Source organism: Labeo rohita, chromosome 5 (genome assembly GCF_022985175.1).
Source record: "Labeo rohita strain BAU-BD-2019 chromosome 5, IGBB_LRoh.1.0, whole genome shotgun sequence".
Classification (NCBI taxonomy): domain Eukaryota; kingdom Metazoa; phylum Chordata; class Actinopteri; order Cypriniformes; family Cyprinidae; genus Labeo; species Labeo rohita.
The window spans coordinates 33,294,202-33,320,280 of NC_066873.1; the positions used below are offsets into that span (position 1 = coordinate 33,294,202).

The 26,079-nt window shown below is 36.6% G+C and overlaps 1 protein-coding gene across 1 annotated transcript in view; it reads right to left on the bottom strand.

Annotated features, from left to right (window-relative positions):
- The window catches only part of npas2 (neuronal PAS domain protein 2), a 70,196-nt gene extending 46,030 nt beyond the window's left edge, over positions 1-24,166 (bottom strand). Inside the window, exon 1 of the mRNA XM_051109329.1 lies at positions 23,981-24,166. The gene's annotated coding sequence lies outside the window, so the exon portion shown is untranslated. The remainder of the gene's footprint in view (positions 1-23,980) is intronic.
- Positions 24,167-26,079: the final 1,913 nt, after the last annotated feature.

Below are 26,079 nucleotides of genomic sequence, written 5' to 3' on the forward strand. Positions count from 1 at the left end.
GCTGCGCACAGGGCTACCTTTTGAAGGCACACGTGAAACCTTCTGCTCTATTTCGGAGGTCTTTCTCACATATTCCACTGATGCAGCAAAAGATGAAACTGGGTCTGTGGCAGTGGTGCTGGTGGAGCTGAAATAACAATGCTATATGACACCGTTTAGTGACTCTTCAGAAAAATAAATACCCGTTAAATAAATCAAATTTAACACTTCCTGCACTAAAACTTCCCAGTGACTACGATATACGATAACACGTACTGTCAACACTAATGCATTTAGGGAACATGTTTTAAGTCAGCTAAAGCAGAAATAATGTGTGGTGCTGGAAAGCCTGTATCAGGACACAGTATCAGTTGCCATGGCAAACACTGAATCCTCCATCAGACCCTCCGTCCAACATGGCCGCTGGGCAAAAGAGCAGCTAAACCTCTGAAACACAATCAGCTGGGTGGCTTTACCGGCTGTGTGCATTTTTAACAGTACTCACCAAACAGATGTAATTGCTGTGCATTATTCTTAACACTTTAATGGATTTAGTTGACCATGATGTTCTTGCAAAAGTAGCTTGAAAACTCTGCTAATTATTATAAAACCAAAAGTAATGGAGTCTAATTAAAGTCTGATGATAATTCTTAATGGAGGGAGTTTTAGATTCATCATGCCATGAGTCACTGGGCATATGATAAGATCAACACAAAGCAACGATTTTTTTTTTCTTCTTTCTTGTTTTTGTCTTTGTGCAGTTGCTTTTGTGTTTTGCTTTATCACTGGGTTTTTTTTGATGTCGGTGCTACTTTGGTTTGGAAGCTGACTGTGCCTCTGTAGCTTTAAAGAACTACCAGAGGAATATGGGTCAGTGGAACACCAGCACGAGCGCGAGGGAGGAACTGAGAGAGAGAGAGAAAGAAAGGGAGAGGGAGAGAATGTAATGTTTTGTAGCTTTGTTTCCGAGATTGTTAGCGGTCCGGCAGAATAATTGATTTTCCCGTGTCAGTCTAGGTTGCTTTTATGAGCAAACAACATTCAGAAGTTCAGGAAATAATAACAAGAACTTCCTCATTAGAATTGCACAGCAGATATGTGTCAAGGGTGTGTGTGTGTGTGTGTGTGTGTGTATGTGCGAGCATACACAACCTACATGTTTCTGTGGCAAACCAATAAAAGGTCAAGTGATTTGTTCATAAGGAATTCACAAGCTAGTCATCAGTTTTACCATTTATAGAAGCAAACACACCTCTCTTCAATCATATATCTGCAGTTACACTATACAGTATACTAGCATGCATGTGCTCCTTTTGCTTATGATTTGATCCACAACTTTAAGTGTTGATGGTCTATATTAAGGAACAGGTAATTATCTGAATTCACCATTACATGTCAAATCTTGTTTTTGTCCTGCAGCATTCTTAAGACAGTGGTTTGTTTAGTCTTGCACTGACACAAATTAGAGTCGGATTCATTTCAGCAGTTAATTAATAACCTATTACAAATCTCTGCTTCCTGATACCACCAGTCCCATCCTAACGTCAGGGAAGCATCAAAAATACGGACACCCTTTCATTTAGTTACAGACATACTTTCATTGCTATATCTGTGGATCACCAGATGATGAAGATATTTCTTAGATAAAAAAAATCACTAGTTCTTGGGAGCTTTCACTTTCTTTATTTAATGTACACAACATATTCATATGGCGAGAATTGAGTTATTATTTAATTAACTAATTTTACCAATACTCAACTGTTCAAATACTTTACATGGACAAACATCCAAAAATTCTATTATGAATTTGTGTTTAAAGAGTAAATTTTAAACATTTAAATTCTGTCATACACACCCTCATGTCGTTCCAAACCCGTAAGACCTTTGTTCATCTTCAGAACAAAAATTAAGATATTTTTGATGAAATTCAAGAGCTTTCTGACCCTGCAAAGACAGCAATGCAACTATTACGTTCATGACCCAGAAAGGTAGTAAGGACATCAATAAAAAAATCCACGTGAACTCAGCGGTTCAACTGTAATTTTATGAAGCTACGAGAATAGTTTTTGTGTGCAAAGAAAACAGAAGCTCAGTCTTCGACAGGCGTTCACAAAAGTACTACAACCCATGCATGTAGTGCTGCTGACACAAGAGCTGGTGTTATGATACTTTTGAATGAAGTATTTTTTGTTTTCTTTGCACACAAAAACTATTCTCGTAGCTTCATGAAACTAAACCACTGATGTCACATATACTATTTTATCGATGTCCTTAGCTTTCTGGGCCTTGAACGTGGTAGTTGTGTTGCTGTCTATACAGGGTGAGAAAGCGCTTGGAAGGTCTTAGGGGTTTGGAATGGGTTTGGGTGAACTATCCCTTTAAAACCAATTTTGAATTTGCATGTACATGCATTTATATCATTTCATATTTATGTAATAAAAAAAACATACAATTAGTAAATCAACAAATAAACTATTGCCAAACCATTTTCAAATCAACCACAAACCTACTGACAGTTACCAAACTACTCACATACTCTATAAAAAAATGTATTAATTGCAAAAAATCATTAACAAAAATTAACAAACTACTGCCAAAACAGTACCAAAGTACATCCAAACCCTATCAAGATATTTTCAAACAATTGTTAAGTTTGAGTCAAACCATCAACAAACTACTGCCTCACCAAATAATCAAACTTAATGTTGTCAAATTATTGCCAAACTAGGACCAAATAAGATTCAAATACTGCAATCTAGTACCAAGTTACCAAAACTCCTGATAAACGATTACCAAACTAATGGTACAGCTGAGGTCACAAGTTTACATACACCTTGCAGAATCTGCAAAATGTTAATTGTTTTACCAAAATTAGAGGGATCATACAAAATGCATGCTATTTTTTATTTAGTACTGACCTGATTAAGATATTTTACATTTAAATAAAGACCACATGAGAAAATAATAGTTGAATTTATAAAAAGACCCCATTCAAAAGTTTACATACACTTGATTCTTAATACTGTGTTGTTTCCTGAATAATCCACAGCTGTGTGTTTTTTTTGTTTTTGTTTTTTTTGTTTAGTGATAGTTGTTGATGAGTCCCTTGTTTATCCTAAACAGTTAAACTTCCTGCTGTTCTTCAGAAAAATCCTTCTGGTCCCATCAATTCTGTTTTTTCAGCATTTTTGTGTATTTGAACCCTTTCCAACAATGACTATGATTTTGAGACCCATCTTTTCACACTGAGGACAACTGAGGGACTCATATGCAACTATTACAGAAGGTTTAAACGCTCACTGATACTTCAGAAGGAAACACAAGGTAACAACACAGTATTAAGAATCAAATGTATGTAAACTTCTGAAAAGGGTCATTTTTATAAATTCAACTTTTCAACGAACTATACACATACAAACATTTTTTGGTGAAATATCTTATTCAGGTTTTGCAGATTCTGCAAGGTGTGTGTAAACCTTTGAGCGCAACTGTTTATTGTTACTGCCAAACCAAATTTCTAAAACTAATCTTATACCAAAAGATTTTTATATCTTTTGTTCAAATTATTCTGAAATCAGCATCTCCACATTGCAGCCATTCCATTCCAGTGTCTGTTGAATTCCAACACAGGCACACCTCATTCCACTTAATGAAGTACCATTAGGTGATCACCTCAACCAAATATTATTTAATGAGGAAAAATGTAAACCACTACTGTGGTCATCACTACCCACTTGAAATAGGACCAGCTAAATGGCAAAAACAGTGCTAGTAGTTCCTTGGAATCAAATAATAACTACTGACCATGCCAAAAAAAAAAAAGTTAAAAACTACAACTAACCCTAGAAAAAAAGCCCTTCATCAATGAGAAGCCAAGAAGAACCAGGCATAAGGATCAGACTTTCTCTAATGAGTCTGTATTAATATGAACTTGTTTTCTTTTGAATTATTTGAGGTCTAAAAACACTGTATCTTTTTTATTATTTTGACAAGCAGAAAAATGCTTTAATTGACGATATGTTTATTTGGAATTTGGGAGAAATGCTGTTAGTAGTGTTTATCTACATAAACAAAATGATATAGTCCTGAGTTATTTAACAGAAGGATGGAATATTTCATATTCACAAACCTTTAATATGCATTGCTTTTAAAGCATTAATGGCAATTCTATGCAATCATAGCATGCAGAAGATTTCAAAAATGCTTGATTTGTGTTCAATTTAGTGAGTGAGGATGAGTTTAACCTCACAGCATCTTTTGTTGAGCCTTACACCAGACTATGTAGGTCAGCTGAAGTAAAACAGCAGTTTGCTCCAATCTCAGAGGACAGGAAAGACTTGTAGACGTTTAAACCCCCACAGCCAGAAATATACCTCTAAACTGTATGATCATTTCAGAGGAGGTCATCTTACTCTCTGAGCCGAGATAATTGCTGCTCTCTCTTCCTCCATTTATTCACACGTCAAAAGCTCCATCGTTCAGTCTGTCCATCCATCTTTCTATTTATTCCCGAGCACTGTCATCATAACATACGGCTGTTCTGGGCTCTGGTCTATTATGCCTGTGTGTCGATGTGTGTTACAATTATCCACATGTCTGTGTGTCCTTTGCTGCCGTAGTAAACCCACATTGTTCTTTTATAATTATAATTATCTTAATGTGGTCTGACCCAGCTAAATGAAAAAGCTAATCATCACATATTAGATCAAGTAAAAGGCTGTTCATGAGTGCATGTGTGTGCGTGTGTATACATTCTCTCACTTTACCGTCAAGAGTCATTAAAAGGACGCAGTGCTCCACCTCTCCCTTTCTGTGTTTGTGCAGAAAAGAGAATAAAGAGAGATGGAAAGACAAAAAAAGAGCGAGTGAGAGTGAGGGGTCTATTATAGAGAGTTAGAGGGAAAAACACAAACTAATTAAGGGAAGAGAGACTATAATTAAAATGGCCTGTTTTTAATTTAACAGTGAGCTACTTTATATCAAACAGAACAGTGATCACTTAATTATACAGGCAACATCAGAGACAGAGAGAGAGAGAGAGAAAATGGGAGAAAATGGGAGGGTGGGTTTGGTAAAAGGTTGATTGTCTGCTGTGAAGTCTATTTTCATTCTGGAGCAAAACCATAGTGTTTTTATAATTGGAAAATCTTTACATTAAGTATTTTAGTATGGAAGCCCTAAGGGGCCCCGACTATTATTTTTTTCTGTCTTTAAATAATTAAAAAATATTACAAATATAAACTCATTCACTCCAGCTCCTTACTTCCATTCTTTCAGACAAGTTTGAACTAATTAAGTCTGACTTCTGATAAACCTTAAACAATTCTTAAAAAGCATCCCTGCTAAATAAAAGTATTATTTTAAAAGTATTATAAAATAAAAGTATTAATAAAAAAAAACTATACTGACTCCAAGCATTTGAATCCTATGACAACCGGAGACTGGAGTGATGATGCTGAAAATTTAACTTTGATCATAGAATAAATTACATTTTAAAATAAATTCAAATAGAAAGCAAATATTTTAAACAGTAAAATTATTTCACAATATTACTGCCTTTGCTGTATTTTGGATCAAATAAATGCAGGCTTGGTGTGCAGAAGAGAATTTAAAAAAAATTACATTAAAAAACGTTTGACTAGTAGTGTGCAAGTTCAAAAAAGTGTACATGCATGCACATAAGTGAACTGAAAGAGTTATTTCTTAACAGATTCAAACAGAGTCTCTGTGCACCCCATGAAATCTGTAAAAGTAGGGCCTAATGCACTGTGTTGACAAAGATTTTTCACAGGTGTTTCAACTGTATTCTTGATTACGCACTGCATTGTACTGTGTTTTGTGGTTAAAGGAAATGCCAGTAAATGGATAATGCCCTGGCAGAAAATTACCAGTATTTTTTCTGCTTTTCTACAGTTTAGTGTGAGAGCTCACTGTAAAGTAAACTGAGAACGACTTGATTTAAGAAATTCTTCACACACATACATTCTTTCCAGCAAGATACACAAATACAGTGGGTCTAAGTAAAACAAACAAAATGTGTCCATTCTGCTTTTTTCAAATACGGAATTGCTCATTACAAATTGTATATCCAGCATAAACATTTGACAGAAAACTTTCTGAATTAATGTAAATGTACACATTTCCAAAGTAAAATGAAAACACTTTTTTAATGGGATAATTTACCCAGAAATGCAAATTCTGTCATTAATTACTCACGCTCATGTCGTTCCAAGCCCGTAAGACCTTTGTTCATCTTCGAAACACAAATTAAGATATTTTTGATGAAATCCGAGATCTTTCTGACCCACCCATTGACAGCAACAGCACTACCACATTCAAGGCCCAGAAAGGTAGTAAGGACATAGATAAAATAGTCCATCCATGTTACATCAGTGGTTCAACCTTAATTTTATCTGTTAAGGTACTGTCGTTAACATGCGTCGAAGACTGACATGGAAAAGAAGAAATTGTTGAATAAAGTCATTATTTTTGTTTTTATTGCACACAGTAACTATTCTTGTAGCTTCATAAAATTACGGTTGAGCCACTGACTATTTTAATGATTTACTTACTACCTTTCTGGGCCTTGAACGTGGTAGTTGCATTGCTGTCTACGCAGGGCCAGAACTTCATCTTAATTTGTGTCCCGAAGGTGAACGAAGGTCTTACATGTTTGTAACGACATGCAGATGGGAAATTAACAATTTTCATTTGTGGGTGAACCGTCCCTTTAATATAGACCGATATGGACTATATGAACACACGCCCAGGTAATATGATATTTTAACACATTATGTAAATTTCACCAGACAGACAGATTAAAATGCAACCTGATTAGATTGCTTGACTCTACAGCCACGTCAGAGCTACTGGTGCTATGATGCAATTCAGCACTGGTAAGACTAGTAAGCATTGGTAAGTTGAAGTTTCACAGTCTGAATTAAAAGTTCATCTTTCAACACAGCAAACACTGCTCTTTTGAATCATCCACTTAATAATCTACCAAACCATCTTAATATTTGATATGATACAGGCTGCATTAATTTAAAAAGCCTTTTGGCTAATGCTCCGATGTTTTTAGCGTAATGACTGTTGTGGTTTCCTCTCATTAGTCTATAATTAAAGAACCATCAATCTCTCCTTTGAGCACCAACATAGCATAAATAATTTACTTGTATATTCAAAACTTTCATTAGATTTCATTAATATTAACCACTCAAACAATTCCCACAGTCCTGTGAAACACAAAGAGAAAGAAAGGGGGAGACAGTGAGAGAGGTAGAGAGAGGCAGACTGAGCAATCAACGCAGACAGAAAGATTGTAACCGCAACAAGAGCCGAAATACTGACTATTTATGCTGGCACAGTTACAAAATAAATTCAAACATCACACACATCCACTGACGGTTAAAGTTTTGCATAACAGCAACAAAGACTTGTATTGAGAACACTATCTATGACATCAGCGTGACATCACTGATTCCACATCAGCATAGCCGAAGTGACGTTTGTTTGTGCGCTTAATATGTGGGATATCTGTAAGCTCACACAGAAAGCCTGCGGCTGTTCCTGGCCTTTTAGCAAACAGGAAAACAAACAAGACAATACAGTCAAAGTGAGTCATGAGCTATGGCATATTTGGTTATGAGCTGGACGGTGCAATATTCAACTAAAAATTACAGCCACAAAAATAAAGTCCCCCTCTCGTTTTTTGTGCATGCAAACATTTGCATAGGGCTGCTTGGACATAGAAACCCTGGAAAACTTCATAATTGGAAAAACGAATATATGTCAGCTAATATTAGCTAATAGTCAGTTCAACAAACCACAAAACCAAAGTCCAGATCTGAATCTCTACCACTGGAGCCACACCCAAGCTGGCTGAACACAGATTGGGAGAACAAACTGTGAGGTATCCCACAATGCATCACTGCATGCACACCCAGTCCTAACCTAACACACACAGCTCAGACAAAAGCCAGCTTTTACACTAACATGAAATACTACTGTAAAAGTTAGTAACTTAATTTTGCTCTTTATGATGTTTTAATTTCAAAGCACCATGCTTTAAATAAATTAATTGACTTTCTTTTTAAATAATGTTTTACTAATATTTTTAGTGACTTATTTTCTGCATAAATTCTGTTCCATGTAAATTCTTTTAAAATGTGTTCTACATACATTTCACACCTAGATCATGTTATCTAATGGTGAACATGTAGTCAAAATTGCAACACTGACCTGTGATAGTTTTGGAAGCACCAAGTAAGAATGTGGGGAAAACTAAAGTCAGTAAGGTTTTGCAGCAATTGCCATATTTTTCCAGCTAAAAACGTAAATGTAAAGCGAAAACTGTATGTAAAGAATACTTAATATTTAAATGAAGGTACAGCAGAAATACTGCTGAAAATAATTATTTATTATTCCTAAGTGATGAAGCCAGTAAAAATGTTGGCAGGGAACGAAAAATTCCATCCAGCAGACAAAAACTATTTACAGCTACAGGTTGTCAAGGTCAGTTGAGTGACACTTTTCAAACCACAGCTAGAGTCCTATGAAATGTGTTTAATTTTTTTCCCCCCAAAATTCTTTTTTTCAGTTTTTTCTGGATTCTGTTTTTTTCTGGTTTAATTTGTCTGTTTTAAAGGTTAAATTAAATTTTACTGATTAAAAAAAATGATGTCTAATTATTTGAATTTTGAAATCATGAAACATGCACAATTTAACAGCAATTTCTTAACAAAAAATAATTTAAGGCCCTATGATATATATTTTTTCTTTTTTTTCTTTCTTAAATTCAGTTTTATTTTGACCAAATTCTGTGTTTTCCACTCATTTTCAGGATTTCATTTAATAAAAACTCTCTCTAATAGATTAATTTTATTAATATATATATATATATATATATATATATATATATATATATATATATATATATATATATATATATATATAAAATGTTTTGTTTTGTGTATTTACATTGTTAAATTATGGTAAATAACTTTTCTGATAAAAATGAACATTTTATTAGTTGTACTAGTACTATCATTACATCAAGTAATATATTTTTGTTAAAATTTCTTAAAGTTAAACTTTAATTTTGACTGGTTGCTGTAAAGACCTCTTTGTTTGTATATCATATGACAATAGTTTTTCTTAAAAGAAACTGTAAAATGAACATGAGATGACTCTCAGAGCAGTTTTACAGACTCTGTCAATGAGTACTATACTCATATATTGAGGCGGCACAGGCTGAAAACACCGCAAGCACTCACACAGAGACACGCAGAACATCCTGGATTTACATTTAAATAGTATTTTTGCAGCTTAATATTCACAGACACTTGTCAATATTGTGTTTTGATTTAAGTGTACTACTGACATACTTTTGATTTATCAATCCAAAATTTGGCAAATTCCATGACATTCCACATTTTACAGTAATTCCCTTTTTATTACTGGATTCCATGATTCCGTCCGCGTTTTCCGCATTGTTGAAATCAAAGGGCCCTACACATCACATCAGTATACATCACATTGGTATACATGAGGTGGTGATTAGAATTAGGTTCTTTGCAAGATGTGGTCTCATCTGACCACAAAATCATTTCTCATATTGCATCTAGGTCATGATATTTCTTTTTGGTAACTCCAGGCATGCTTTCACATGGTGTGTTTTGAGTAATGGCTTCTTTTATGCCACCCTGCCTTGCAAAACAGCTTTACTCCTTTGAACCACATGTGCTCCAAAACTACTGTTTGTCTGTGGCTTTTCACATTTTCTTGTTTGATTTTTGTGGTTTATTGATCTCCAATCTCACTGAAAGTAACAAGTACATGCTCAGAATATCAGCCTCTCCTTCTGGTTTGCCCCGATTTGATTTTCCCAAGGAAGTGCACTCTAGCATAACCACTTGTTCTGATGTTTCCAAGACCACGGCAATGGCTTAAGAGTGATCTGCAATGTTTTTTGGAAATATGACCTTCCTCCTGAGATCAACCTTTAGCTGCCTGTCTTTCAGCTGTGGTTGTGGCTTTTCCATCTCCATTGGTCTGATGAAATAGATGGTCCTTGTGCTGTAGGTGTTTTCTTTTGGGTCTTGACTTCAGTCATCACCCTCAGAACCTTGTCATGGTGCCACAGGTTATTTAATTTCCTGGATGTCTGCTCTCTGAAACTCAGCCTAAGTGATCTTCTGGGTCCAACACCTGTTTCCATTTTGGCCATGTACGTTTCTGTCCCATCCTCTCCATCCAGCTCATGTGATTCTCCTCTAAACATGCTTACACCTCTATAACTATCATGTTTTGTTTTTTTTCTTGTTTTCTTTTTTTTTTTAGTTTAGTGATAGTTGTTCGGGAGTCTTCATGAGTTGTTCACTTGTTTATTCTGAACAGTTAAACTGCCTGCTGTTCTTCAGAAAAATCCTTTAGGTCCCACAAATTCTTTGGTTTTTCAGCATTTTTGTGTATTTGAACCCTTTCCATCAATTATTCTATAATTTTGAGATCCATGTTTTCACACTGAGGACAACTGAGGGACTCATATGCAACTATTACAGAAGGTTCAAATGCTCGCTGATGCTCCAGAAGGAAAAACGATGCATGAAGAGCCAGGGGTTGAAAACTTTTGAACAGAATGAAGATGTGTACATTTTTCTTATTTTGCCTAAATATCATATTTTTTTATTTTTATTTAGTACTGCCCTTCAGAAGCTACTTAAGATACTTGCATGTTTCCCAAAAAAACTAAATAATTTAAATTTACCCTTATCTTTAAATTTCAAAAGTTTTCAGTTTTCTTCAGACTCTGCAAGGTATATGTAAAAGTTTTACCTCAACTGTACATGAGTAATTATTCAAACATTTTGAATATGCATATATTAATAAAAGAACAGTAAATTAGATGAATTTGTGTCTCATTTGTTTTTAATGAAGATAAATTGGCGATTACCTTAAAATGTCATGAGACAGGACTGATTTATATGACAAATAATACATATCTTATAGATCTCTTCACATATCTTTCTGAACAATGACATGACATTTTAAACTGGTGGAACAAGTCTATAAATACACATACAGTAATGTTACCCACAATGTACAGTAATTATATCAAATTATACTTACGGTCCTCATAATGTTCCAACGTAATCAGATATTAACTGTTACTCCCTCCCATCATTGTTACATGATATCACATAATAATTACTGATAATAAATGATGAACAGACAGCATATGGTTATACATCAGACAAAAAAAAAAAAAAAAAAAAAGTTATCAACAGTAAACAAATTAAACAAACATGAAACACGTTTTTGTTATTATTTCACAGAATTCTCCATTTTTCTTGTGTTAAAGATATGAATTGATTAAAAGCCTGAGCCTTTAAATGTAAACATTTCAGCATTTTACTCCATATAATGGACTGATATGGTGCCCCGATTTCAACTTCCAAAGCGCAGTTTAAGTGCGGCTTCAAACGATCCCAAATGCGGTTGTAAATGCAAAAAGAAGGGTCTTATCTAGCGTAACGATCGGTTATTTTAATAAAAATAATATCATTTATATACATTTATTGCCAAACGCTCATCTTGTCTTACTCTGCCTGGACTGTTTTTGTTCCGGTTCATGACAGTTAGGGTATGTAGAAAAACTCCCAACTCGTGTTCTCCCTCAACTTCAAAATCGTCCTATATCGCTGTTTTCCCTATTTTGTTAAGGATGTTTGATCTTCTTTGCATGCTCACTTTGCAAAGACTGGGTCGGTACTTCTGCAGCGATGTAGGATGATTTTGAAATGATTTTTGAAGTTGAGGAAGAAAATTCGATTGGAGTTTTCCGACATACCCTAACTGTCTTGAGCCAGAATACACAGAGTTCAGGGGGAGAGAGAGGCAAGATGAGCATTTGAGATTAAAAAGTATTTAAATTGTATTTTTTTAATGAAAATAACCAATCGTTTTGCTAGATAAGACCCTTCTTCCTTGCCAGGGATCATTTTTCAACCGCATTTGGGATCGTTTGAAACCGCATTTAAACTGGCTTTTTTATAGTTCAAAATCGGGGGCACCATACCAGTCCATTATATGGAGAAAAACATTCCTCAAAAAACAATTTCTTTACGATGAAGAAAGAAAGACATGAACATCTTGGATGACAAGGGGGTGAGTACATTATATGTGAATCTTTGTTTTATATGTGAATCTTTGTTTTGGAAGTGGACTTCTCCTTTAAGGACACATTGGTGATGGTGCTGAATTGTCATGAGTCAGCCATAAAAGTGAACATACAAAAAAAGCCCAAATCCTCACCCGCTACGCAACCGGCACCCACAAAACAGATGAACTGTAATGGAATTAAGCCCAGGCTGGACAGGAATAGAATAGTTCTAAGCAGTGGTAAGAATAGGACTAACCTAGAAACCTGGATAAATAAACACTCATGCTTACACAGAAACAAGACCCCACTTAAGCCCAAGAGATGAATATTCATGGATTAAAAGGGGTCTTAACGTGAAACACTCATCCGTGCATTATATGCACACTCACACATATACATTTTCACTCAACTGTAGTGAGTGCTTTAATAAGTGCAATCAGATACAGCACTCAATCAGAGCTGGAGAACAGTCTGTTTAAAGAGGTCATGCTTTCATGATTACATTTTTCCACTTATAATTCTATTCAAGTTTTTTTTTTTTAGTTTCATGACATCATCCCCTATCTCTAACAGTTAAAAACATTTTTACTCAGCTTAATTTTAATAAATGTTTATTGTGATCTAAGGAAAGATGAACCTCAAAGTGATTTTATCTCACAGCATCAAGGAACATTTGAGTCCTCATGATACGACCCCTTTAAGGCTTCCTGTGTGCCTCCATCCGGCCTTACACTACATCACACTGATGATTTCTCATAGTGCAATGCTTTATATCAAGGTTTCCCAAATGCATCTCTGAGGCAACATGCCGAAAAAAACCCACACAGCCAAACACATGTACACTTATACTTAAAGAAGAGAGACAGAAGAGAAGAAAACAGAGGAAGAATAATTATGTCCCTTAAATCACGCACCCATAGGCAAATAACATAAAGAGCAGAAAAACATAGGCTGGGGGAAAGTAGAGGGGGGATGAGAAAAAGACCTAGAGGGAAAGAGAAACAGAAAGACACCACTTAAAGAAAGAAGAGGAGGAGGGATGGGTGAGAGAGGCATTTGAGCAGAGAATGACGTCTGTACGAGCGGTTATATAATCGTGCGCTGAACATTGCGTATGTCACCATTAGAAGGTTACAGAGAGCGACATGAATACCAGACATTCTCTCTACAGTCATGTGCAGCATACTTCCACTCGCTTAACGTAATCATTAAGCCACGGTACAGCTGCTCCTGCCCTGTGAGACCTTCTACGGCCATTAAATCCGTACTCAGAGAGACTTATCTGCCCCAACGCCGTCTACAGCTGCTCACATCACCAGTGTGCTCTGACTGGGCATCTCTGACAAGTTTGAGATCTGGAAGTGGACTTTCTATCAGCATTTACACCCCATTTGACATGGTTTTACCATCGAACATAAAAAGAGATGTTAAGAAGAATGTTTACACTGCTCTTTTACATACATAGAAAGCAAATCAAGGATGAAAACTAAACATACACTACTATTCAAAAGTTTAGAACGGTAACTTAGAAAGTAAGATTATTTGTTGTTGTTGAACAAAGTTAACATTTTTATCCTGCAGGGATGCACCAGAAGTGACAGTAAATGCATTTATAATGTTATTAAGATATCTATTTCAAACAAATGCTGCTCTTTTGAACTTTATGTTAATCAAGACTTTTGAAAAAGTAAACTGATTCCCACAAAAGGATTAAGGAACATCAATAACAGGGTCAGTCCATGTCAAATTTCAGAAACTTCCCCGGCTCAAATTTTTGATTTTGCTATTTTTTCTGAAGAAGGATAGACATAGGAAAGGCAAAATATTAAATGTCATGGATTAATATTTACTCAGTGTTCCGCTGTTTTGTAGAGGGAGGTCAAAATGGCAATTTTCAACTGACATTCAAAGCCAAATTACAAGGGGGTATAAATGACTTCAGAAAGATGCCAGCATCACAATGTTATTTTTACACAGAGATTAGTAGTTCTATTAGTAAAATCTGCCAACTTTAGCCATTTTTGTTGCATTATGTGCCGACAGTGACCATTTAAAAATGGGGAAACAGCACTTTTCAAGTTTTAATGTCTGTAACTCAAGAACCATTAAATATATCCTAATGCCCTTTTAGATATCGGGTCTTAACAAACTTTCCTTTTGGCATCTTCATTTTTAAGGCCCTGTATGGTTCGGTTCCAGAGATGCTGGAATTTCACTATGGCTCCATGAGTACTGTCAAAATGCACATATTTTTAGTGTTCAAAAACCAAATGTGGGTCACTTTTTTGAATGGTCACCATTGGCACATAACGCAACAAAGATTGCTAAACTTGGCAAATTTACTAACAGACCTACCAATCTCTGTGTAAATATAACATTATGACGCTGCCATGTATGTAGAAAGTGACAGGCAAATTCTACAGCTTCAGATAAAATACAATTATCCCAACTGTTTTTGCACAACTGCATTATAGGTATATACAACCACTTCACCTTGAATCTAGGACAATGTTTGCATACCCACGAAAGTCACATTTTAAAGTCTCTGCTTCTAAACTATAAATTGCTTAAAAACCTGCATGCAGTGACTTTTACAAATGGCCCATGAATGGTTTTAAACTTTGAAGGTCTTTCCAGAGAGTTCTCTGGCACATGCAGCTTATGGCTAAATAAATTTGCTGGATGCAATGCTCACATGATAATCACGACAAATTTCCATTGAGTGCTTCACTTGTCCCCGTTTTCCCTCTGACACTGACACTGGGCAGAGCTACAAACCTATGCATACACACACACACACACACACACACACACACTAAAATAACATTCAAACACAATGAAATCATTCGTTTTTAATGAGTTGTCAATTTTAGGCAGTGATGAATGTTAATAAAAGTTAAACAATACACAAGAAAGCAAATCTGGATAAATAAACACCCACGTATTTTTAACGTAATTTATAACGTAAATGTCACCAACAAACATAAAACAACCATGACCAAGAGTCAATGACGATGAGTAATGCAAAATACAAACGTGGCTGATGGTGGTAACAGTGACCTAATCCCAAATCCGTGACACATCCTGCTCTTTGATATGATCACTGCAAATAACAAATGTGGGTCAAACACACAAGCATAACCAAACTAATGAGACACAACGAGATATTCTTAGCATGATTCTGGCCTTGCAGCAGAGTACTTTATCAATGAGCTTTCTTCTCATAAGAGAATTTATAATCATGGCTGGGGTGCTTGTAGAGATACAGCACCAGCTTTTAACCTCCATATCTCATTTATTACACCAATAAAGAAAGGTGGTAATCTCTAAGCAAGCATAGCAATGGCTAAGTTTGAAGAGTTTTAGACTATATTTCAAATAAATGCTGTTATTACGAATGCTTGATTCATCAAGGAATCCTGAAAAAATGCATCACAAATACAAAAAATTACTAGTCATTTATAAGTGATGTATTTACAGTCTATAGTATATTATGTCACCATACCTGAAATTGTAATCTGCATTACTCAAGTAATGCAGCACAGCCAAAACAAACATTTTGTCAAATAACGTGGTTGTCTACGTATCTCCTGAAGGGAGCATTAGAACATGGCATAGGGACCCACTGAATCTAAACGCAGGTTAAGGCTGCTTTGTTCTTTTATTGAAAATGAAGAGAATGCCACAGGCTTAAACCACTGTAGAATTAATTTAGAATTTCTTATCAACATCAGACTTTGTGTCATTTACCTGGTAAATAAACCCTAAAACAGCTGTTTACAGAAGCTGCATGGGAAATCACAATCAATCTCTGAAATGGAAAAACCCAACTATTAGATGACTGTGTCAGTGTGTACATATCAGGCATTATAAAAAGTCAGATTAGTTTTAGATATTCAACACCAAACAAAGAGTATGAGTCAGTCATGGACATAAACATGCATAGACTCCAAAATATATAGATAAGGACACATGCCTGTTTGTTATATCTGACCTAGTAGTTATGTTTTGACAAATGAAGATTGAAGTTTTATAATTTAAAATCACATATCTATTAAAGACGCCACACTGCCAAGAATAAAGCAGCCTCATATAAAATCAGTTATCATTACCACGTCTGTCTGCTAATTGTGGATTTTTGTTTGGTTTGCAGTCTGTTTGTGATGTTAAGATGATTTAGAGTGGGCAAACTATTACAGGCAGATAAGAACTGAGAGGCTTATCAGAGACAGCAGCTTTGTTTATTATTTTATTGTATATTAAGGGTGGCTTATTTTATTTCACGGTAACAATATATAAAACAACATAGTTCTTTTTGCTTTAAATAAGGCCTCAAAATTTGTGATACCATAGAAATGTTATATTTTTGTCACCAGTGTCAATATTACAAAAAAATAATACTAGTCTAAATAAAAATAAATAAATAAATAAATAAATAAAAAGCAGTAAAAACACAGAACAAATAAATAAGAAATGGTATTGTATTAAAGGGGTCATCGGATACCCATTTTCCACAAGTTGATATGATTGTTTAGGGTCTTAATGAAAAGTCTATAATATACTGAGGACGTACCTCATAATTAGCCACCTTGCAAAAAATGTACGAAATAGAGATGCACCGATTGCAATTTTCTTGGCCCATTCCTATTTCCAATTTTTTTGTATGTGTAACATGCCGATTACCGATTTATGCCGATTACGATTTATTTCTACGAAGTATAACTGACAGCATATACAAACAAAAATATGAAGCGTTCAAATGCAAAAGCCTCTAAAAGCCATCTTGGTCAAAAATGAGATAATGATACTGAGTGAATTCTCTCCACACACAGCATATGTTCATCAAGTACTTTCACTTCAAATGCGCTAAATCCCAGCCTCAACCCATTCAGAAGGACCAGAACTTACACAGAAACCTATACAAAGTAGCCAGAAAGAAATGCTAATTTTAAAGAAAATTGTCAGACGTACTTAGAGGCTTTTGCATCTGAATTCTTCACATATACATATACACATATATATATATATATATATTTTTTTTTTTTTTTTTTTCCAATGCCAAAATATGTAATAAAAAAAAATTATTAAACATTACAATTCCCCCAATCTGAACTAAATTACAGATATTCTCTTTAAATGCATTTACACTGCAAAATTTCAAATGCATAAATACTGCATAAAGGTGGCTATCATATTGGTCATGCAATGTTGCGTACCTAAATCATATTACAATTTTTTTTCTACCGCACTATGCATCTATAACTTTCTTGATTTCTGCACAAGTCTCTCTCACATACTCATTTTAAGCTGCGCGAGCTTCATATGTCACGACATACATACATTATCAAGTGTGACGTCAAAACGGAACTGCTGGGAATCGGCAGACTCGGTCGCCGATCATGTGGAAAACCAGCAAATTCCGGTCCCTGGCCGATCGATCGGTGCATCTCTAGTACGAAATGCCAAGAGATCTGCGTAAATTAAATTTACATTTCTTCTTATTAAAGATACTAAAGTGATTTACACAGAGGCAGTGTGAGATTTTCTCTCCTTTTATGTTTGATCAACAATAATAACTACTGTCACTTTAAGAGCAGCCCTGATCCAATATACTGTTACACACGTTTTCTTTCTCAGCTGTCGCGTAAATGACCATGTTTACGATGATACTTGCAAAGACGGGCATTTTGACTCATACAAGCATGTGTGTTTAAGCATTCAAGGCCTATAAAGCGTCAAAAAAAAAAAAAAGCTTGGTTCAATACTTCTTCACGCGAGTTTTCTTTCGTTGCTGAAACACTTACACTGCGTTCATGGCATATCGTAATTACCGTATGGCAACACTATCAACGCCTAAACAGAGCCGACGTTGTCAGGTGGTACAGCGGTAATGTGGTACAAGTCGTAGCTCCCAGAAGACTCCCAGTTCACAAGTTGTAATTCCGAGTTCTACGAGGGCGTGAACGCTTTTTACAAGTTGGAATCTTGTAATTACGGGAATTCCGATATGGTGTGAACGCACCTTTACAAACGCGTGCAAACAAGTTTGCGTGACCACTTAGCACAGCAACATCACATGAGCGTGTAACCGCGACAGAGACCATAGTCCAAAATCTCTATCGGTTGACAATTTTTAACGTTACCGGTTAATCGTGTCTACGGTATATCGCCCACCCCTACTGTATAGAACATTTGCCGATATGGGGGATGATATGAAGAAGATGATGACACATATATAGTCTGCCTCCCCACCATGTTTCACACACTCTTGCATATTTTAATTAAATATGCAATTAAATTTGTTAACAATATTAGTTTAATACTCCACACTCTGCTCAACATATTTAACCATGTTTAATTCTGCAGTATTCAGCAGATATTTCCCCAGAATGGCACACAAATGTGAAAAAAGGCTGTATCTTTCATCCGGGCCTGCTCAGGGCCTCGTGTTTGCCTCTTGACAAAGGTTAGCATCTACTAATGGGGACGAGTGAGTTAGAGAATGTAAATGAGAGCAAGATCAAAGAAAGAGAGGAAATGTAAGTAAGTGTGTCTAACTGAGGCATGAATGCAGGAATTGATTAGCATGACTCTAATTGATTAGAGTCAAAGAAAGGACAGAGCACTGAAGAAATGACCAGGGAAAAAGAAATAGGAAGGAACAGGCACATGACATTTCAGGAGGAAAAATATTTGAGCAAAATAAAGCAATATGCAATAAAAGAAATGAAAGAGGCAGATAAAAAAAGTGTCCAGAGTTTAACTGTGTTGTGGTCACATTTACGTCACGCCTGTAAGAAGCTTTCAGAAGACAGTAGTAAAATCCCTCAAAAAAGCAAACAGTACTGCCCTCAAACTATGTTTCACAACCTTGAGATGAAATCATTCACACTGCATTCATCAAACTTATACAACCACCTGAGCAACGTCAGTGGGCATGAATTCAAGAAACATGGAGCAGCTACAATAGCGCACATCTATTGATATGCTATATCTACTACTTTACTGCTATTACTAAAAAACTATAACAACAAAATCTTATAGCAACTAAATCATAATTACAAAAATGTGTAATGTAATGTGTAATATTGCAGAACAGGTCATTGTTATTGTGGCTGTTTCATTATTATTGGTAGTCAATTTATTGGTATTATTAGTAGTACAACTCATTTGAACCCTTTTAATATTTTTCATAAAATACTATTATTACAAACAATATCATTTATTATGTTTTTACACTATTACTATTCATAAAGCATATCATGGTCAAGATTTCATCTATTATATAAAGTAACAAGTTTAATTTCACCAGAATATCTTTCTTTATACAGCCTATATGACACACAAGCACAGGATTGTGAAAAATCGAAGGCAGCGAAGGACACATCTATGCTGCCTTCAAAGTTCTATCAAAAGAAGGTACTTCCGGAGACAGGAAGTGAAGCAGAATTTGGATTTGGATGTTCCTTGATGCCTTCCTGCCTTGGAATGCTGCCTCCGAAAGCAGCATTTAAAGCTTTCGGACGCAGCCATAGTCTGTGACCTCAGATCAAAGACCTTCACTGCACTAAATCATATTTCTTGATAACTTTTACAATCTGTTAACAGTGTTACAGTTTTACAGTTTTAACAGTTTTATAGGCTTACAGTCTAACTATAAATCTGTCCTGCACAGAGGGTTCACAAAACAAACTGAAAGTTCATCACAACTGCCACTAGGGGGCAAATTGAGATGGTTGTCATTTAAAGTTACATACACTTAGCATGTATTTACCCAAAGTGATACAGACTGTGTTCAAGACGTCTTGAAGTACACCCCTTTTATTTATAAGTGAATTAAAAATAAATAAATAACATGTTCATAGTTCCATTTTGTCAGGTATAGGGAAACCCAAAACTACAGGAATCCATCAGTCATGTCTGAAGTGTTCAGTGAAAATGTGGCTTAAGCGTCAAGTCATTTGTGTTTTCTTAAAGAAATAAACAGAAAAGTAAAATTCTAAAATAAATAGAAACAACACCCAGCACAGGTATGTTCTTTATAGGCGTTTTTCTCTATCACTGTTTCTTTCTTCTTCACTTTCTGTCTCCATTTCAGTATACTCTTCATCTGCTTGTCTTTGCTGACTCCCTTTCATTTTTATCTGTCTACTCAGTTTTTTAGCTTCATGCTCTGTTCGCATGGCTGTAGATCAGACACAGAATTTGAACATTCACCACTGCTCTGAGAGCTCTTAAAGGGCCGGCGTTTCTTTTACCACGCTCAGGCGCAAAAATGTCTCACTGCCATTTCTGCCTGCCGAGTCACAATGACATGCTTGCCTGCGTGCTAGGGCGAAGCTTGCAGGCCGTGCCCCAGTAACCCAGTTTCCCCAGTGTGATAGCTCCGTAACAGCCCAGCAGTGGCCACTGTGTCATCTGTTACCTAACACACACACACACACACACATTTACACCGGAGGGGATGTACCTGTCATATGCCCTCACCACCCACCACCCCAAGTTTCCGCTGAGGTTTTTTTTTTTTTTTTTTTTTTTTGGTGAGTCACTGTATGAGGTTTTCTACTAATGAGAACCTTTATGCAGAACCATTTAACATTTAGAACAGAACTGGCACATCAAACTGCCCACACAGCACAAAAGATATAAAAGACTGAAGAAAGAGAAAGGCTGAGGTGCATTCATACAATGTGAAAGCGATAAAGTGAGTTATATAAAACACCAAGGACTTCAAAAATACATCCGAGTTATTCTTATGAGGTAATGATGACCTAATAAATGACTGGCTACCTCAGGATGAGCCACTCGAGAGCCTAGCCTGGAAAGTACTAACAACTAGAAGTTTATTTGTATTCAAAAATCACCCTTTATTAATTCGCTACATTGATACAGCACTTACATAGTCCACTGAATGAGCAAATTAAATCAAGTAAGTGAATTGAGACACTGAGTGTGTGAGAAGTGATGTGAATTCAGTGTGATGCATACAGTGCATTATTATTTTCTAGTGGCTAGCTGTTGTGTACAACAATTGTTTGCTCTTTTTGAGGTGCATTATTGGACTGAATGTCCACTATGGTTTTGGGCACTACAAATGGCTGTCTCCTCAAATAATACACTAAATAAGTGTAATTGGGCAATTTCAGACAGAGCCAGGGTTCTGCCAAATGTCAATTTGCATGGTTTATGAAACATGTGACTGTCATCATGTGACCAATACTAAATTTACCAGCAAACATCTAACATATGAATCTGATTCAATGTGTGTCACAGCAATGTTACAAAACAGCAAAGTCATAGCTAAATTACCATATTGCTTCATTGCATTAAGTGACCGATGGGTGATAATCAGCACGTTACTAACACGGTTATTTAATTGCTAAATCAATTAACCACGACACAGGCTGATTCACAATCTTTCCCTTTCAATCTCCCACTCCTACACGAGTCAGTACAGACAGATCAAATACATAGAACACTAAAATAAAAATGCACAGTTCTCAAGATTCACTTGAAGAAGAAAAAGTCAAATATTCTATTTGCATGCGACAACAGACAATCTGAAAACGTCTGCTAAAGCAATGTAGGGTTTAAAAGAAACATACAGCATCTCAGGCTCTTTTGTAGGCTTGACAGTAAACAGACGGAACAATTACATGAGAGAACCATGATTGAGAGAAATTACTAAAGGGAACAATCACAGGTGAAAGTTCAGAGTTTTGAAACCAGCTGCACATGTTTTAATCTAATTTGATATCTGATGGATCTGATACTTTTGATCGAGAGAGATCTGAACCTCTTATAAGTGCTGCCTAAAGCAGTGGTTCTCAACTCCAGTCCTCAGGGCCCACTGCTTTGCACATTTTGTATGTTCCTGAATCTGACACACTCAGTTCAGTTCATGGATCTTTCTTCTAACGAGCTGATGATCTGAATCAGGTGCGTTAAGTGAGGGAGACATACAAAATGTGCAGAGCAGTAGGCCCTGAGAACTGGAGTTGAGAACCAGTGGCCTAAAGCACATGCTTGTTTCATCCGGTTTTCAAAAGCTCTGCCCAAAAAGATTTTGCATCATTAGATGGGCATATACTGTGACAAATGGATGCTGTGTGACCAGAAGGACAAACAGGTTTAAATTTGACCCGTGTTGTGTCATTATTATAGCACTCTCTCTGCCAAAGCACTTTATAGAGCAACCACCAGCAGTGTGCACCATCAAACCTCATGATGCAACAGCCATAAGGTGCCAACACCAACAGCTATCCGGCCAGCAGGCTTACATCAATTCTCTTTTTCAACAAACTCTCTAGGAATTTAAGGCCAAATCAAATCAGAAATCAGGACTTCATTTTAACATTTCATCTTTACCTTTTTACAGAAATCTCACCATCACTTCATAGGGAAATTAGGACCCACAAAGAGCACAGGGTGAGCACCATCTGCTGGCCTCACTAATACTTCTTCCAGCAGCAGCCTTTGTTTCCTCATAATTCTCCATCCTGGTACTGACCCAGGCTCAACTCCCCTTTAGCTTCACCAGGAATGGAGGTAAAAAGCTTCTAGCTATAACAAAACTGCCTAAAAGCTTATTTTTGAGCATTGCATTTCTTTTCAGTGCTGTACAGCTGAGGGGAATCACTGTTAGGTTAAATTTAGGATGGTTTTTAATGCACCAAAGCAGTTTAAGTGTGAATTCTTCACACCAATACATGATCATACATTTGTTCATGGATTAATTTGACGACTTATTCTTTTAAGTTTCATTCAGGCAACCACAGAATAAAATACTGAAACAACTAGACTGAGGACTGACAGCTGCCATCGTGCTGTGCCAAGCATAGACATCTGTGGCCCATGCGCGTCACGGAGACTACGCGCGATGTATATATAAAACTTGCGAGATATCAAACTACACAAACAATAAATCCTTTATAGCACGACCAGACAAGTCACCTACATTTCAAATAATGTTAAACTTGCGTCAGCTTTGTCCAGAACTAGCAAAACCAAATTAACTACACATAAAATGAGCAAATACGCGACACTAAAGTAATTTTGGACAAAGTATCACCAGAGACAAGTGAGTGACGAGCGAAAAAGAAACCTTGAACGAGTAACCGCGGACACACCGTCAGCAGTGAACTTTTTATTCCTCTCAACGAAATCCAGGGCATGACGTCACTGCCACCGGCTCATGATTCTCAAGTCATGTGTTACATAACTTGCAATCTTTTCATAAGTGCTTTTATTTTAAGGGGTTATTACGTCCCAACTTTCATTAGGCGTATCGGAAACGTTAAAAGCATTATCTACGACTTCGGTCCATAAGAGGTTGTGAGAGAAAACGGAGTAAGACAGGATTTTACCCTGCTGTTTCTCTTGACCTCCATTTAAAACACACCGAAAGACGTCAACTCGGCCAATGAATGAATATGTATATGCAGACTCACATAATCTGTCCAACCATCTGACACTAATAGATATCACAGTACCTATCTTCATTCCTGGAATATGTCATTTCACAAGTACTGGAACAAAGTACAGAGACTCTCCTGATCAATTAAGAAATAAAATCATTACATCATCACACTGAGAGAAAAACCTAAAGAAATGTATTACAAGAAAACTAAACGTACTTACAGTTCTCGTTAATGAAACGCCACAGAAACACTTAACGTTACGTTTTATCAGTTGCAACTTTAACAGAACGAACAGAATGTCCACAGCACCATGTAAACCCGTTACGGGCGCTTGCACCGGGCGCCTTTAACACAATGACACACTTCTTGTGTGCTCTAATTTCACAAACTAAACCAAGCAACAACCGGCTGAACTCACCTAATCAGAGGCAGCAATGAGAACCCGACTTGAACAGAAAAGTTGCTAGGAATCTCCAGCGACGAGACACACCGAGAGCGTTTTTTTGCCTCCCTTGTCTTACACATGCAATCGCGTTACATAACCGGCACCGTTTCTGTGGGCAATGAGTGACTTCCAGGGCGCTTTTTTCATTCACTGATGTTCATTTTCCAACGCACACACCTCATGCTTTACGTCATCAGCCGTCGTCAAGCCTTAAAAGGAGCGAAGGGGCGTGACCGGACCGGATTCGCCAGAGTCGGCGGAGGGGAACGCGAACACCCGCCCGGTCCTTCTCTCTCTCGCTCTCCGTTCTCAAACGGCTTGAACGGCGGCCAGAGAATGTCATCGGCGGAGAATTAAGGAGGCCGTGTCTCAGTGAGGCAAGCTCTTCGTGTGGAAATAAAGGGGGGAGCCTGGCTTACAGATTTAGTACAATAGCACAAATACCATTAGAGTGAACGATGTTTTTTAAAAAATGTCATAGTTACGTTCGAGTTTCCCAAATGACGTGGGAGTTCTGTAGGCAGTTATGTTATGTAAGGACCATTGTTTCATAAGGTGTATTTTGCCAACTTATTACTTTGTGGCTGTGAAGGATGACTTGAAATATTGCGTCACCCGTAACCCCCACTGGAACAACGAGTTTACGTGTGCCAGTTCGTTGGGGCTGGGGTTGTATATCAATATGTATGTGCTTTAACGGAGTTTCAAATGTTTCTGCAACCATAAAAGTTAGTTAGATTACACGTTGGTCAGTGCGAATATTTTACAACGGTCCCCAAATAACACTAGTTGAGGTGGTGTCCATGGAAACCAAACGCCACTCACGCCCTTTCCAACTGGCGGTATGTAAACAAATCGTAATAAAGTAGCCTACTGTAATCATTCGACATTTTATTAGCCTACATATCACAAAACATGCAAACTGCGTCCCAGTTCCCCTCATGGAACTAACTTTGAAAACCTGACAGCCAGAAAATCATTGCATAATTTATACCTAAAATTTATAGCTTTTACCTAAACCGTTTGCGTTCGCAAACACGAAGAAACATAATAGAAACATAATTCTTCGATGTGGAAAGATTTTCTTTCAAACTGTACACAGATCAGCGAGCGGGAGGCGGTTTAATTGGATCGTGCTGCTGTGGTCTGTAACTAGGTCATGTCAGACAGTGATTGCCATCTGCCGACGGTTCGCTCAGCGGTGCTTGGTCAATGAAACGCGCACCGGCAGGGGACAGTCAGCTGTAGACCAGAGGCAGAAATCACACAGCTGATCCATACTGAGTCACTGTTGTGCAGCCCGTAAACGCATCACTTATCTTTTGGACATAAACGAGCAATGCAATAACATGCAGTATATTTGAGGGGTAGAATAAAATTATGTAGTAACTAGCAGATGTGGTTGCCAGAACTTGCTCGTTTTATGTCATTAGAGCCCTAATTTAAAGCACTTTTATAATAAACGGCTAATGTAAAATGCATTGATGATAATGAAGGTGGAAAAATAACACATAATGACTTAATTTCATCATTAACCTCATTCTTGACCTCTTTAGTGACTTAAGACAGAGCACAGTCTTACCTTACAAACACAATTTACCAACACGGTAACCCACGGGTCATTTCGAGAATGCAGTAAACATTAACAAAATGAATTAAAAGTGTATTAAAATTAATCCAAATACATGCAATGGTTTGTGCAGGGGAATTCTGGGAATTCCCCTTTTAAATAAATTAATAATATGACATGGATTGCCTTATTTAAAGGATAGTTCACCCAAAAATGAAAACTACTCACCCTCAGGTCTTTCCATATTTGCATGACTTCCTTCTGTACAGGATAAATGAATTTAAATTTTGGTTCCCATTGATGTGCATTATATGGACGAAAAATACAGTGGAAGTCAATGGGAACCAACAACATTCTTCTAAATATCTTCTTTTGTGTTATGCACAAAAAGAATGTCATACAGGTTTGTGACAAAAAGGTAAGACAAAAAAATTATTTTTTGTGTGAACTGTTCATTTAATGTAATACATTTTGTTTCTCTGTAAATTATAAGGTAATTCAT